The sequence below is a fragment of the Bos indicus genome, chromosome 24, assembly GCF_029378745.1.
Source record: "Bos indicus isolate NIAB-ARS_2022 breed Sahiwal x Tharparkar chromosome 24, NIAB-ARS_B.indTharparkar_mat_pri_1.0, whole genome shotgun sequence".
Lineage (NCBI taxonomy): Eukaryota > Metazoa > Chordata > Mammalia > Artiodactyla > Bovidae > Bos > Bos indicus.
Window position 1 is genome coordinate 24,143,703 of NC_091783.1, and position 13,393 is coordinate 24,157,095.

General features: G+C 38.9%; 1 protein-coding gene across 1 annotated transcript in view; it reads left to right on the forward strand.

Annotated features, from left to right (window-relative positions):
- Positions 1-2,171: 2,171 nt before the first annotated feature.
- CCDC178 (coiled-coil domain containing 178) overlaps positions 2,172-13,393 on the forward strand; it is a 417,287-nt gene continuing 406,065 nt past the window's right edge. The window contains exon 1 of the mRNA XM_070778765.1: positions 2,172-2,295. The gene's annotated coding sequence lies outside the window, so the exon portion shown is untranslated. The remainder of the gene's footprint in view (positions 2,296-13,393) is intronic.

Consider the following 13,393-nt stretch of genomic DNA (forward strand, 5'->3'; position numbering starts at 1 on the left):
GAGGCCAGTTCCTTTCAATGGTTCACCCAGTTAAGTCCAACTCACCCTGGATAATCTCCCTTAGAGCCAACGGTGTCATATAACAAGCTAATTACCAGAATACAATCCATCCTATTAAAAGCCCAGAAGTATTCAAGGCATGTATACCAGGGAGTCAGGGTCCTTGGGGTTCACTTTAGAATTCTACCATAATTGCATGTATAGAAATTATGAATCAATGAGTTCTAATTAATTAAGTAAAAAAATTTCAAGAATGAAGTTTCTAGTAGGTAAAGTTTTTTTGGTGGAAAAAAGGCTAGGTATTGCTTTAATATACTCTCTTAGATGATTTGAAGTCTCATGAATATATATTTACTGGTATGCAAATGATTCATTTGGTTTAAATTTAACATTGTATTGCTAACATGTCAAATTTAAATAATTAATGGAGGAAGATGGGAAACTGGAGAGTGCATTCTGGAATCTATTTTTTAATTACAAAAAGAGCTCTGCTTCTGCATATATGAATTTAAGATTAAGACCTCTCTCCAGGTTGCTTGTTATTGCTTCCTCTCTTACATCTTTGGCTGGAATGATCTTATTCCAGGTAGGGCCTCCACTAAAAAGGATTACTAATTGAATTGCCTCTTAAGGTAATAGATTTTGCTTCCTTAACCTTGCCAGACCTTTGCCTGTATCCAGTGTTGCCTGGAAATATGATTTGACTACATAAGAATACTAATCTTTATTCTGATCTTATGTTTTTAACCATCTTCAATTCATCATTTAGTGTTTGATTTCATCCAAGAAGGCATTTGGTGAGCATACTGTAAGGCACAAGACTCTTCCTTTGAAAACACTTTAACTTCAGGTCACAGTATATTCACTGAGCTGGAAACAAAGTTTAGGTATGTATTTTGTGACACTTAACATTTTTTGAGATGAATCACACTTCAAAAATGTGTTTTATTAGAAATAAACCATTCAGTTCAGTTCAGTTCAGTCGCTCAGTCCTGTCCAACTCTTTGCAACCCCATGAATCGCAGCATGCCAGGCCTCCCTGTCTATCACCAACTCCCGGAATTCACTCAGACTCACATCCATCGAGTCAGTGATGCCATCCAGCCATCTCATTCTCTGTTGTCCCCTTCTCCTCCTGCCCCCAATCCCTCCCAGCATCAGAGTCTTTTCCAATGAGTCAACTCTTCGTATGAGGTGGCCAAAGTACTGGAGTTTCAGCTTTAGCATCATTCCTTCCAAAGAAATCCCAGGGCTGATCTCCTTCAGAATGGACTGGTTGGACCTCCTTGCAGTCCAAGGGACTCTCAAGAGTCTTCTCCAACACCACAGTTCAAAAGCATCAATTCTTCGGTGCTCAGCCTTCTTCATAGTCCAACTCTCACATCCATACATGACCACAGGAAAAACCATAGCCTTGACTAGACAAACCTTTGATGGCAAAGTAATATCTCTGCTTTTGAATATGCTATCTAAATGTCTTCAATTCATCACGTTCCCCACCTCAACCTCTGGACACAAAGCAAATATTTCCTATCCTTCCTTCTAGTTTGTTCAAGTTTCTCGATACTGACGTCACCTTAGAAAGAACAATCAAACCAAAAGGAGCTTATCACCTGTGGTCCTCGCACTGGGACAGCAGAAGCTGTAAGATTTTCTCTAAAGAGGTGATGGTGAGGGTAGGATATCAGAAACGTACCATTCAGGGGCAAAGAAACGGAATTCTGCTGTTTTCACCTTAAAGAACTCTGGGCATGTGCTCAGTCGTGTCCTACTCTGTGACCCCACGGACTGTGGGTTGCCATTTCCTACTCCAGGGGATCTTCCCTACCCAGGGGTCGAACCTGCGTCTTTCTGCATTGGCAGGCGGCTTCTTCACTATCGCGCCACCTGGAAAGCCCTAAAGAAATCTGATCCTGATTCTAATCATAACTGCTGCAGTTTGCTTGTAGTTCCCGCCCCCCTACCCCCACCGCACCCCCCACCTCCGCGTCCCCCTTCACTACAGACCGAAAGGAGTTTGGTGGGACTGAACTGGTTAGAAAAGAAATAAGAGTGGGGAGCTGACGGCGCAGAATAGCCTAGCGCGCGCATAGAGCCCGGCAGCACCGGTCCGCGGAGGAAATGCGCGGCAGGCACAGGACCGGCTGGGAGGCACAGGAGAGCGCGACCCCGCGGTCCCAAGCGGCTGCCGCAGCGGTTGCCTGGACACCCGGTAACTGACCTAGGGGCCTCGGTCGCCGGCGCCGCGGAGCCGGCGGGGTTGGACAGGCGAAGTGCGGTGAGACAGATGAGCTGGTGAGTCTGGAGCTCCCAGCTCTCCAGCCGCCTACACGGCGGCATACAGACCCGAGTACCTTGAGCCGCCTCCGCCTGGGTTACTATCCCATTCGGTCCATCCCTTAGCTATCAGTCTCCTCTTGGAGGCTGAGGCGAAACTGTCACTCAGCGAGTATATGAGAAAAATCCTCAGGGCCTTAGGGAGGCAGGGAAAGTCTCCCTCCACTGGCCGCCCAGTTGAACTTCACGTTGTCTAAAATTGCATCCCTAAGGTCTTACTCTTTTAAAATAATTATTTCTACCTTTTATTTTGCTTATAATAGTGTGGGGCTCGAGTATTATTACTTTGAATTATTATTTATATTTCTTCTTTTGATATTTCATCTTTCAAGTGCCTTGCCCAAATACTGCACATCTTAGGAAAGAGGCTGGGGATTTTGTATTTCCAGCAGTCCCCAATCTTTTTGGCATCAGGGACTGGTTTCTGGGAAGGCACTCTTTTTGAGGGGAGGGGAATGGTTCAGGCAGTAATGACAGCGATGGGGAGCAGCAGATGAAGCTTTGCTTGCTCCCGGATGCAGCTCATCTCCTGTTGTGTGGCCGGATTTATATAAGGCCTCCAGTGAGATGGTCTATCACCCCTCCCTTCTGCAGATGAGAAAAATGAGGCTCAGAGCCTGTTAAATGACTTGATCAAGGTCAAGAATTTGCAAATTTCAGACCTGGAAGACTAAGGGTCTCCTGACTCCCAATTCAAAGCATTTTCTATGATTTCTTTCTTGACATTCACTGGTTAGTCAATAAATATTTGTGAGTTGATTTGGTAGCTTCCAGGAAAATCCCATGGACAGAGGCGCCTGGTAGGCTGCAGTCCACGAGGTCGCTAAGAGTCGGACATGACTGAGTGACTTCACTTTCACTTTTCACTTTCATCCATTGGAGAAATGGATGAAACCCACTCCAATGTTTTTGCCTGGAGAATCCCAGAAACGGGGGAGCCTGGTGGGCTGCTGTCTATGGGGTCACAGAGTCGGACAAGACTGAAGCGACTTAGCAGCAGCAGCAGCAGGTCTACTTACTACTGCATGACATGTCTGGGCAGCCTGACCCAAGTGTAGCATTCTTGAGATATTCTCCCTCTATCCCAATAAGTTTTTTTGGTCCTGCTATGGCAATAGCAAACTTACCAAAGTCAAGAACTCAGAGAAAAATGGATAGCTAGTTGTCAGACACATCAACAATGTGAAGGATTTTCACTTTCAGTTTATGTTGAACAATTATCTAGACATTTATATGTGAGACTGCTGCATTTTCATCTCAGGTATATAACAGTTCTCATTTTATTGTTGTATTCTGAAGGCTTTATTATTAACCATATCTGGCTAGTTTCCAAAACTATTAAAAATCTGAGTGTGAAGTTAATCCTCCCCTTGTCCCTGAGTGAAGTCTTGGCATGGTGGTAACTGCATTAGCTCTTATCTACAACCTTGCTTTCTCTCCTCTGCTCTTGTCCAAGACTCAGCATAAGCCCATACTCAACTAAACTGTTCTTTCTTCTCTGTTTCCTAGAGCAGTGAATGATACCTGCATACACTCTTCTTTCTTTTGCTTTTTGAATACAGACATCATTCTCACAATGGATTATTCCACCAGGCTAGAACCATGACTTCCAAAAGCTCTGAAAATCTCACAAATTGGGAATTTGTGAGCTCTGAGACTAAAAGATTCTCAGTCTTATACCTAATAAGAAAAATCTAGAAATGGCCTAGGACAACTGTTCTTGACCCCAGTTGGTTCAACCTGCCTGTTTGTACAGCATTCATGTATGGGATGGGCTACTAGAATTCATAGCATCTATCAAACCACGTGGATGGAGTGGGGAAACGCTCAAAAGAAATGAGCCCCCTTTCTGGGGAAAAGGGAGTATTTGTCTACTCAGAATTATCTAGGTATATGAGAATGCTGACTAGAGAATTGCTAAAATGCTAGATGTGAGTCCAGACAAAACAGAGAAGGTAAGATATATGATCAGAAAGGAAAAGAAGAGAGTTTAAGCACCTGGAACACTAATAGCAGTCCAAGAATAGGTATTGGTAATGATGCAGGGAGAGAAATGAATTGATCATGAGCATCTGTATTACATACCTGATGGAAAAGTAGTACAGCCACAAGCAGATGGTTGCATGGGTGAGCCTTAATGATCATGTCTGTTTACCACACAATAATAACACTAATAAAATATATGTGGCCTTTTAAAATTGGCATTGAACTGAGGTTAACCTCAGTTATAATGTGGAAAAAAAGACCACCCAAATGAAAACAAATGGATAGTTTTTTTTATCCAGAGCTTGCTATAGCAAGGGAGTCAGCCACCATCATTGCTTAGGATAGAAACTGAAAGGCAGACGGAGGAGTGGTAAAGTTTTATAGTCGAAAAGAGAAAGGATTCAGGTATGCTCTGACCGGAAGCTGCTGACATGGGGAAATTGGAGGCGGGCTCTGGAAGTGGAGCACCCTCTGAGGTTGGTTTGAGGAGTTTATTTGGGTTTCTCTGGTTGGTCCTAAATTAGAAGTGCAGGCAAATACTAGGGGAGCTGGAAGTAACTGACAAAGCACTGACTGTTTGGGGATGATCTGCTGCAGAGGCTTTGGTTTGGCTTCTGGATTGTTTGGTGCAGAGACTGTGGGTTAGAATTCTATTTTTATATGTGATCTGGTCATTGACCATTTATATATTCAGTCCCTCCATGCTCATGAAAATTCAGCTAAGTAAATTTAATTTTACTCTATTTGAAAAAAAACTGAGATGTGGAGAGATTTGGAAAGGTTAAGGATTATATTCATGAACATATAATTTGCTATTGAACCCTTATTCACTGAATTTAAATCATTACCATTTATTAAGCACTTATTATATGCTGGTCAATGGACTAAACAGTTTGCATATATATGTTACATTAATCCTCACAGTAACACTGTGAAGCATTACTGTTTTCACCATTTTCCAGTGGCGGAGACTGATGCTCAAATTCATTAAGTACCCTTCTCAGGGTCATACCTTGGAGTCCATCTGGAATTTTATTCCACATCTAACTGATTTAAAATCTATGTCCTTTAGCACTTTATTAAATTGTCTCCTCCTTGTATAACTATATCACTCTATTTCAGCTTAGTTTATATCTATAAACATTGCCATCTGGCTTCCTTTCCTAAGTAGTTATAGGATCTTTGTGTGAACAGAGGTAATTAAAAGTCTTTTCTGTGTGAACTGAAGGGATTCACTCCACTGTTGGGGATGATGGAAAAACTTTGTATTTTTAATCATAAACCAAAGAAATGGATGGGATGCTTGGGCATGTGAAATTACACAGTGAAGATGGAGAGGTAAAGAAATGGTTGAAAATACAGTGAAAGAGTACAACCAAGAAGGTGTGAATATCTAAAATAGATTCTTCTCTTAATGAACCAATCAAATAGTTTGGCTGGAAAATCAGTTATTCAAATATCCCTGTGCTGTTGTTAGTAACAAATTTCATGGCTAACTGGACAATTTTTTTTTTACTTTAAACTTGTTTTGTGAAAATGAAACTATATTTGTTTGTTTTTTTTTTTCCCTTGAGAAAAAACCTAGCCTCAGGAATTGTAATTATTGAGCCCCTAAATTACACTTGTGTGTGACAAATTACTCAAGAGACTGAAAAACTGAGGACTTTTGCTATTAAAATTATGTCATCCAGTGTTAATTATGTGTTAATCACCCTCAGTATTCCACAGATTTACAGAGCTTAGTTTACTTAGCTTATGGTGTTGGAACAAGTGTACAAGGATATAGCACAGAAACAATAGAAGAAAGACATTCACAGGGAAGGGTCCAGAGATCTCAGGCATAGATTTCTTTATTCTCCCATCTCTGGGTCTCACAGGTATTCTTGGTCTAACCACTATGTGTGCACATCTCAAGCACCTCCTAAGCAGCAAACCCAAAATTGCTCATGATGGAGATCTCTTATCATGAACTCTTCATAAAACATATATTCTAGCTATGCTGCTAGACTCTAATTTGAAAGCCCCCTCCTCCAGGCTCTGAAATTAAGTACAATTATAAATCCAATTATTATTACTAAACAGTGCTTGCAGGCTGATATATCTTGATCTGCAACAATTTACAGGCCCACAGTTTCAAAACATCATTTATCTTTAGCTAATGCATTCCATAGCATTGGCCAAGGGTCAGTGGCTCTATAGGTAAGCTACAAGTAATCCACACCAGCTAAGATGGACCCATTATAGCATGGTCTATGGACAGAGAAACTTTTACACTAAATGCTCAAACCTTTTCCATAATAGAAATAGCAAATGAGTAAAAATCCCTTCCTGCATCTACATATCACTTCATGTATAGCTCTTTCCATCTCAAATCTGTTCAGTTTATGGAAAAAGTGTTCTACTCACATCTTTCCTTCTTCCCCACGTATTGACTCATGGGTTTCTTGCTACCAATATTCCGCTTGTGTCATTTAAGGTAAATGTTCATGTTAAGGTCACTCCTGACCTATTGGCACATTAAATGGATATTTCCCCCCCTAGTTTTTATCTTATATCTTATTTTTGAAGCTCTTTAGGTTGTTGGCACCTTCTTAAAATTCCTTTCTCTTGGTTTCTATGATCCCATTCATTTCTGTTTTCCCAGCAATTTCTCTAGAAGTTCTTAATGTTTGTTTTCTTGGCTTTCATTGACAACATTCCTTTTTGTGTGACCTCATCCACTACCAGCTCCACAATATTAATACCCCAAACTCCAGCTCTAGTCTCAAACTTTCTCATGAATTTTGGACAAACATACATTATAACTATTAAAAAGCATCCATATATAAAAATTGAAAGCCATCTCTCCTCTAAGCCATACTAAATCCTTCCTCATATAGACTCAATTCAGGATAATGGTGGTACGATTCTTTCATTCCCTCATGCTAGAAGCTTGGGAGTTATTCTAAACTGCATCTTTTCTATTATACTCAATTTCTCACCAAATCATGCTGTTTATGCCTCTTAAATACCTTTTGGTTCTTCCTTCTCCTCTCCATTTCTACTTCCTCTGCCTTAATTAAAAAAACATTTACCTTGATTACTTCAATAATCAATCTTTAGTACTCTTCTGCATCAATTTTTGTGCTTTCTTCATATTAACTGCCTATGCATGGCACTAGACTGTGACTATCTGATCACTAGTATTCTCCTATGAAAGATTCTAAATGGTTAAAAACAGGGGTCTTATTCATTTTTGTATTTTTGGTGACTAGTATATAAGGTATATTCAGTGAGTATTTTTGAATAAATAAATGAATATACAGTTTAGAAAATATGCATAGAAAATGATGATATGCTACTGACATGCTCTGGAACAGTGTTGTTCAAAAGACTTTTCAATGATAGAACTGTTCTAAAATGCAGAGGCCACTGATACCTGATACCTGATACTCAGTGATTACTGAGTACTGGAAAGTGGCTAGTGTAGCTAAAGAATAGAAGTTTTAATTTTAAAATTTTATGGCTACTGTCTATAGTATAGGACAGCACAACACTAGGAAATAGGCCAAGGAACTGCTTAAATTTTTCTTTTTTTTGTATTTAATTAACTCTTCAGTGGAATAAACTAAAAGCAATTTTCTCTTTTGCTCCATTAATCATCACCACTTAAGACTGACATTCTGGAGATGTTCTCTCAAACAGTGTTCATTCAAGAAACAGTTTTGAATACTTAATAGATGCCATACACTGTGGCTTCAAAGAGAAATAAAACACATATTTCTTCATTCAAAGATGCAGCAGGAAAACATCAACTGGTAATGGAATTTGATTTTGGAACTGTTGCCATTTGGGGGAAATTTTGAAGGACTGATTTAGATAACAGTGGTGAAGAATATTTTAAATTATTTTTTCTCTCCTTCCTCCCCCATTTAGATTTGGAAGTAGCAAATGGGAGTGGACTTGTCAAAATTATACTTGTGATGATGACGGGAACCATTTTGGATCCCACTGTCAACCCCACCTGAAGGTGGTAATGAACTTCTGCTGGTTTCTTTGACTTACGTAATTTTCATTACATCTCCTTTCTTTTCTACTCTTTATTTTATACCTGCTTGATATCTCAACTGTTTTCAGATTTATTAATTTCTTTGCATTTTATAATCTGATGTCACAGATGATCCAATATCATCCCTCTGGCTCTAGGCAATTTCATCAAACTGTGTCATTCATTATAACTGGCTGCTTTTGTGGTATGCTAGCAAATTTTCAATCAGTATGATAGCATTTATAGCCAAGTTAATTTAGATTAGTTAGCAAATATTATGCCATGAGATCATGTATAAAATGATATCACTAGGGCCGAAATATGTAGTGTATAATGTATTTCTTTACTCATTAATTTGAACACTTCCACAGAAAACTGCAATAAGAAGCTCCTGGCATAATTTCTTTTTAATAAATTCTGAATGCTGCCTATTACTTTTGATTTTCTTATTCTCCAGATGGCTACACATCTACACTCTATTTTTTAGTTATCTCTCTAAGCACAGATTTCTTACTGGGTGCTATTATTTATTTATTTTCATTTATATCTTTGGTTTGTCTTAAAACAAAGAGAAACTGTTTCAAATTAACTGATAATTTACAAATAGGAAATTAGTGAAGAGCTTAATTTTCCAGTATGACTTAATATCTCTCAAGAGCTATACCACTCGATGAATTTCTGATTTTTACACTAAACATTAACAATTTAAAATCATGTAGTAGTGAAAATTATACAAATCCTAGAAAATATATTAAGTAATGCTTGTATTGAGATCTTTGATAAATCATAGTAATTTAAAAAATCCAAACATTTATATCTTAAAACCTTTCAAAAATAGCATTACTTACTTTCTTTCAAAATATTTCAAAAATAGCATTACTTACTTTCTTTCTCCCCATGGTATAATGATAACCTCATAGTAACATCTACTTTGATTTTCTTCTTTAAAAGTATAAGAAAGTACCTTTCCATACAAAGAAATCACTCTTGTTGAATTACTGGTCAATCATGGAGTGGGAAGCTGTTAAGGTGCATTACTGTTTAGAATGAAACGTGTAATAGGAAACCTTAGTATATTATTAAATTTTTCAACTAATGGCTTACAGCTATAGTTAGAGGGAAATAAAGCTTCATTGTCAAACTTCACCCTATTCTTCTTTATTTTCTTATTAGTTTTAGTCTCATATTTTCCTTCCCTTTGAATGACTTACTGGGTTCTGGTAAAGAAGGTAAGAAGAAGAACACTGACTGAATAGAAGGTGACGGGGTGAGTGGAGGTAGTACATTACCTGTTTTCAATTTCGTGTTTCAGGACCTCTAGGAGGAAAAATAATGACCTTCTGCCGAGGTCATATTCAAGAGGGAGTTAGTCTTTCCATTTTTATTAAATTTTAATTTGGTAGCTCATATGAGCTAGAATTCTTTCTTATTTAGTAACATATGGTCTGTATTAATTCGGTAGCTTGCATTTGGGGGAAGATTATTTAGGGAATCTGGATGAATACAAATCAGCTATACTTTGGAGGCGCCATGCCAAGGCATGGATATCCTTTAGCAAAAGCAGAAAAATCAGCGTTAGCTAACAATTCTCAGTAGAATTTAAGTATCCCTTGTGGGAAAACTCAGGATTCTTCTCAGGTTATTCAACCTTTAAACCTACAAAATATATAAAAATGACAGGCAGAATGAAGAGTGTTGCATTAGAAGAATTAACAAATTTTGCTCAGTGTCATTAAAATATCTACACAAATATTAACAAACACTGAGTAGCTTTTAGCTTCTCTGATGGCTCAGAGGGTAAAGCGTCTGCCGGCAATGTGGGAGACCTAGGTTCGATCCCTGGGTGGGGAAGATCCCCTGGAGAAGGAAATGGCAATCCCTGGTTGGGGAAGATCCCCTGGAGAAGGAAATGGCAATCCATTCTAATATTCTTTCCTGGAAAATGGAGAAGCCTGGTGGGCCACAGTCCATGGAATCACAGAGAGTCAGACATGACTGAGCGACTTCACTTTCACTTTCATTATTCAAATATAACCTTAGAAAAGTTGATAATGTTAGAGTCTTTTCTTTTATAAAGCCAGATCCGTGGTGGCTCAGATAGTAAAGAATCTGCCTGCAATGCAGGAGACCTGGGTTTGATCCCCGGGCAGGGAAAATCCCGTGGAGAAGGGAATGGCTACCCACTCCAGTATTCTTGCCTGGACAATTCCATGGACAGAGGAGCCTGGTGAGCTACGTATAGTCAATGGGGTTGCAGACAGTCAGACACGACTGAGCAACTAATACACACATACTTTTATAAAGGCAATAAACAAACCTCTGGAAAGGTCATATTTTATGTATCATAATACCATGTTAATCAATGTACCTGAGTTGTCAACACTTGAGTTTCTTAACAGATAATAGATCTGAAAATTTTCAAGGGAGCTACTTGTTGATACTTTATAAAACAGTAATTAAATCAATGAGCAAAGGCATACCATTTTCCAAAGTATTTTCTATGGTTTCTCTTACCAGTGATCATAAACGATGAGGCTTTCCCCATTGCTCGTTCAGGCCTTCTTTAGAGAAGTTTCTATACGTGTTTTTCAAAAGAGATTTCTATTTTTGTTGGCTAAAGGTCCTACAGTGTGAAAAATTAGAGGGAGGAGCCCTCATTGGCTTGTACACCTAGGAGTATTGTATTGGGGTGTGTGTTCATTTGTGTGTGTTGGGGGGGTGGGCGGGTAGGTGTGTGTGTATATGGGGAGAGGACCTGAGGGGCTGATACTAACATCTGGGTTGGAGAAATATAGTACTGCCATGCTAAAGTAAAATACAGTTCCCTCAGAAAAGCTGCTAAAATGTGGTTAGATTCTATTGGCAAAATGATCTTATTAATGTAGAAAGCATAGATCTTAGTCTACAAACTGAGCTGCATCAAGAATACCATGCTTAAAATTTTCCTCTAAATCAGCTAGAGTCCAGTCTGGTGGCCCCATTCCACCATTTTAGCAGGAAATTTATTCACTCTGGTGTCATCTCTGTCCCACTCTGCAAATGAGATCAAACCATTTGTACCAAGTGTCTGGGGTCTGTAGCTGCATCAAGAGCATCTGGAAATGTAAGAGTCCCACCCAGACACCGTCTCCCACGCGTGCTGTGGCCCAACGGGAGTCCCAGGCTTTTCAGAGGTCTGCCCTCCAGGAGAGTGCACACTGAGTGCAACTGGAAGTCCTCATGCCTGTGATGCAGCCTTTCTGACTGCACCTAACAGTCACCACCCTGCCCCCAGGTCTGGTCACCTCCCTGGTTACTGCCAGAGCCTTCCTGGACTCACAGCCCTCCTCTACCATCAAGTCTTGGGGAATACTTCTAAACACCTTACTAATCCTAAGTTCATCTTCAGGACACACCATGAGTTAAAGATCAAAGTCATTTCTGCTTTCTTTCAGTCCAAAAACCTTGAAACAGAGAACTACAAAATCTTGTTATGAGATAAAAATGGGAGAAGGGTGTAGAGGGAGCATATGGGGAGAATAGACACAAATTAATATTTCAACAAACTTATCTGATATAGTAATATTTTAACAAACTTGGTGTTATTTGGGGGAAAGGTGGATGTGATGTGGTTACCTGGGAACTTAGCCATCCTTTATTATAAGAGTGGTTTATAAGAGAGGTATTTATATCACAGGTGACAACAAGATTAATTTGTGACCATCCCTGATCATTTGTATTATAATAGCTAAGTATTTATTTTAATATCTGGTAGAAAATATATATTAAAATGAGAATTGGTGTATGTTACTTAAAGCATAGGGAGTATGTGACCTAATAACAACCAAAAAAATGATGGTGGTATACAAATGGCCAGATGTGAAATAATACAGTATAACTATATTTTCTATGAAAAATCATGTTCTTAAATTCAAAATCAAAATATGTTCATAACTGAGAATTCTATAATTCAGCTATTCCAAGGAAAATGTGAAAATGCTTTACCATACAGAAAATGTTCTTAGCTTTCAACATAGAGAACTTTATAAAACACAAGAGATCTATTTTCCATATTCTACTAAAATGCTGTTAAAGGAATAATCACTTATAGTTCACTTATGTCAACTTGATTCTTCAGTTTTGATAAAAGTGAGTCATCATTTCAGCCATTTTCATTATTGTTGCTCTTTTTCATTTTCAAACAATGATAGTTTTACCTACCAATCGATATTTTAAATCAGCTAATTGCTTTAATAATGCAAACCTCTATTAGAATGGTTGAGACTACACTATGTAAAAATTCCCAAACCACAATAATTTAATGAAACAAACATCTCTTTTGTAATGATGTCACTATGATGTAGACCAGGCAGTTTTCCTAAGAGGGTCTCTTGTAAGAGATAGCCCAGGGACCCAGCTTCTATCACTGTAGATCTAAGATGCAGAACATGTGGCTTCCAATGCTGCTGTGGAAAGGAAAAGGCTGAAAGAGCAAATGGAATGTTTATAAGGTCAAGGACTGCTGTAATTTAGTTTTCCTCAATGGCACCCCACTCTAGTACTCTTGCCTAGAAAATCCCATGGGCGGAGGAGCCTGGTAGGCTGCAGTCCATGGGGTCGCTAAGAGTCAGACATGACTGAGCGACTTCACTTTCACTTTTCACTTTCATACATTGGAGAAGGAAATGGCAACCCACTCCAGTGTTCTTGCCTGGAGAATCCCAGGGACGGGGGAGCCTGGTGGGCTGACGTCTATGGGGTCGCACAGAGTCAGACACGACTGAAGCGACTTAGCAGCAGCAGCATGTGCCCAGAAAGAGAAAATTATGCAATGAACACATAGTGTTGACTCTCACAACCCCCAAATATAATTCAGGATAGTTAAGCTATAAAGACTATCTAATCAAAAGTGCTCTGTTGTACACTTAATATACTTATTGCTGATAAAACTGTCATTAAAAAATGAAAAAAATGTCATTTAAGAATGAATAAAGTCACACAATAGGGTTATTATGTTTAGATTTAGAAGCTATCACAGGCCTGCTTTTTAGTCAAGCAAGGCTG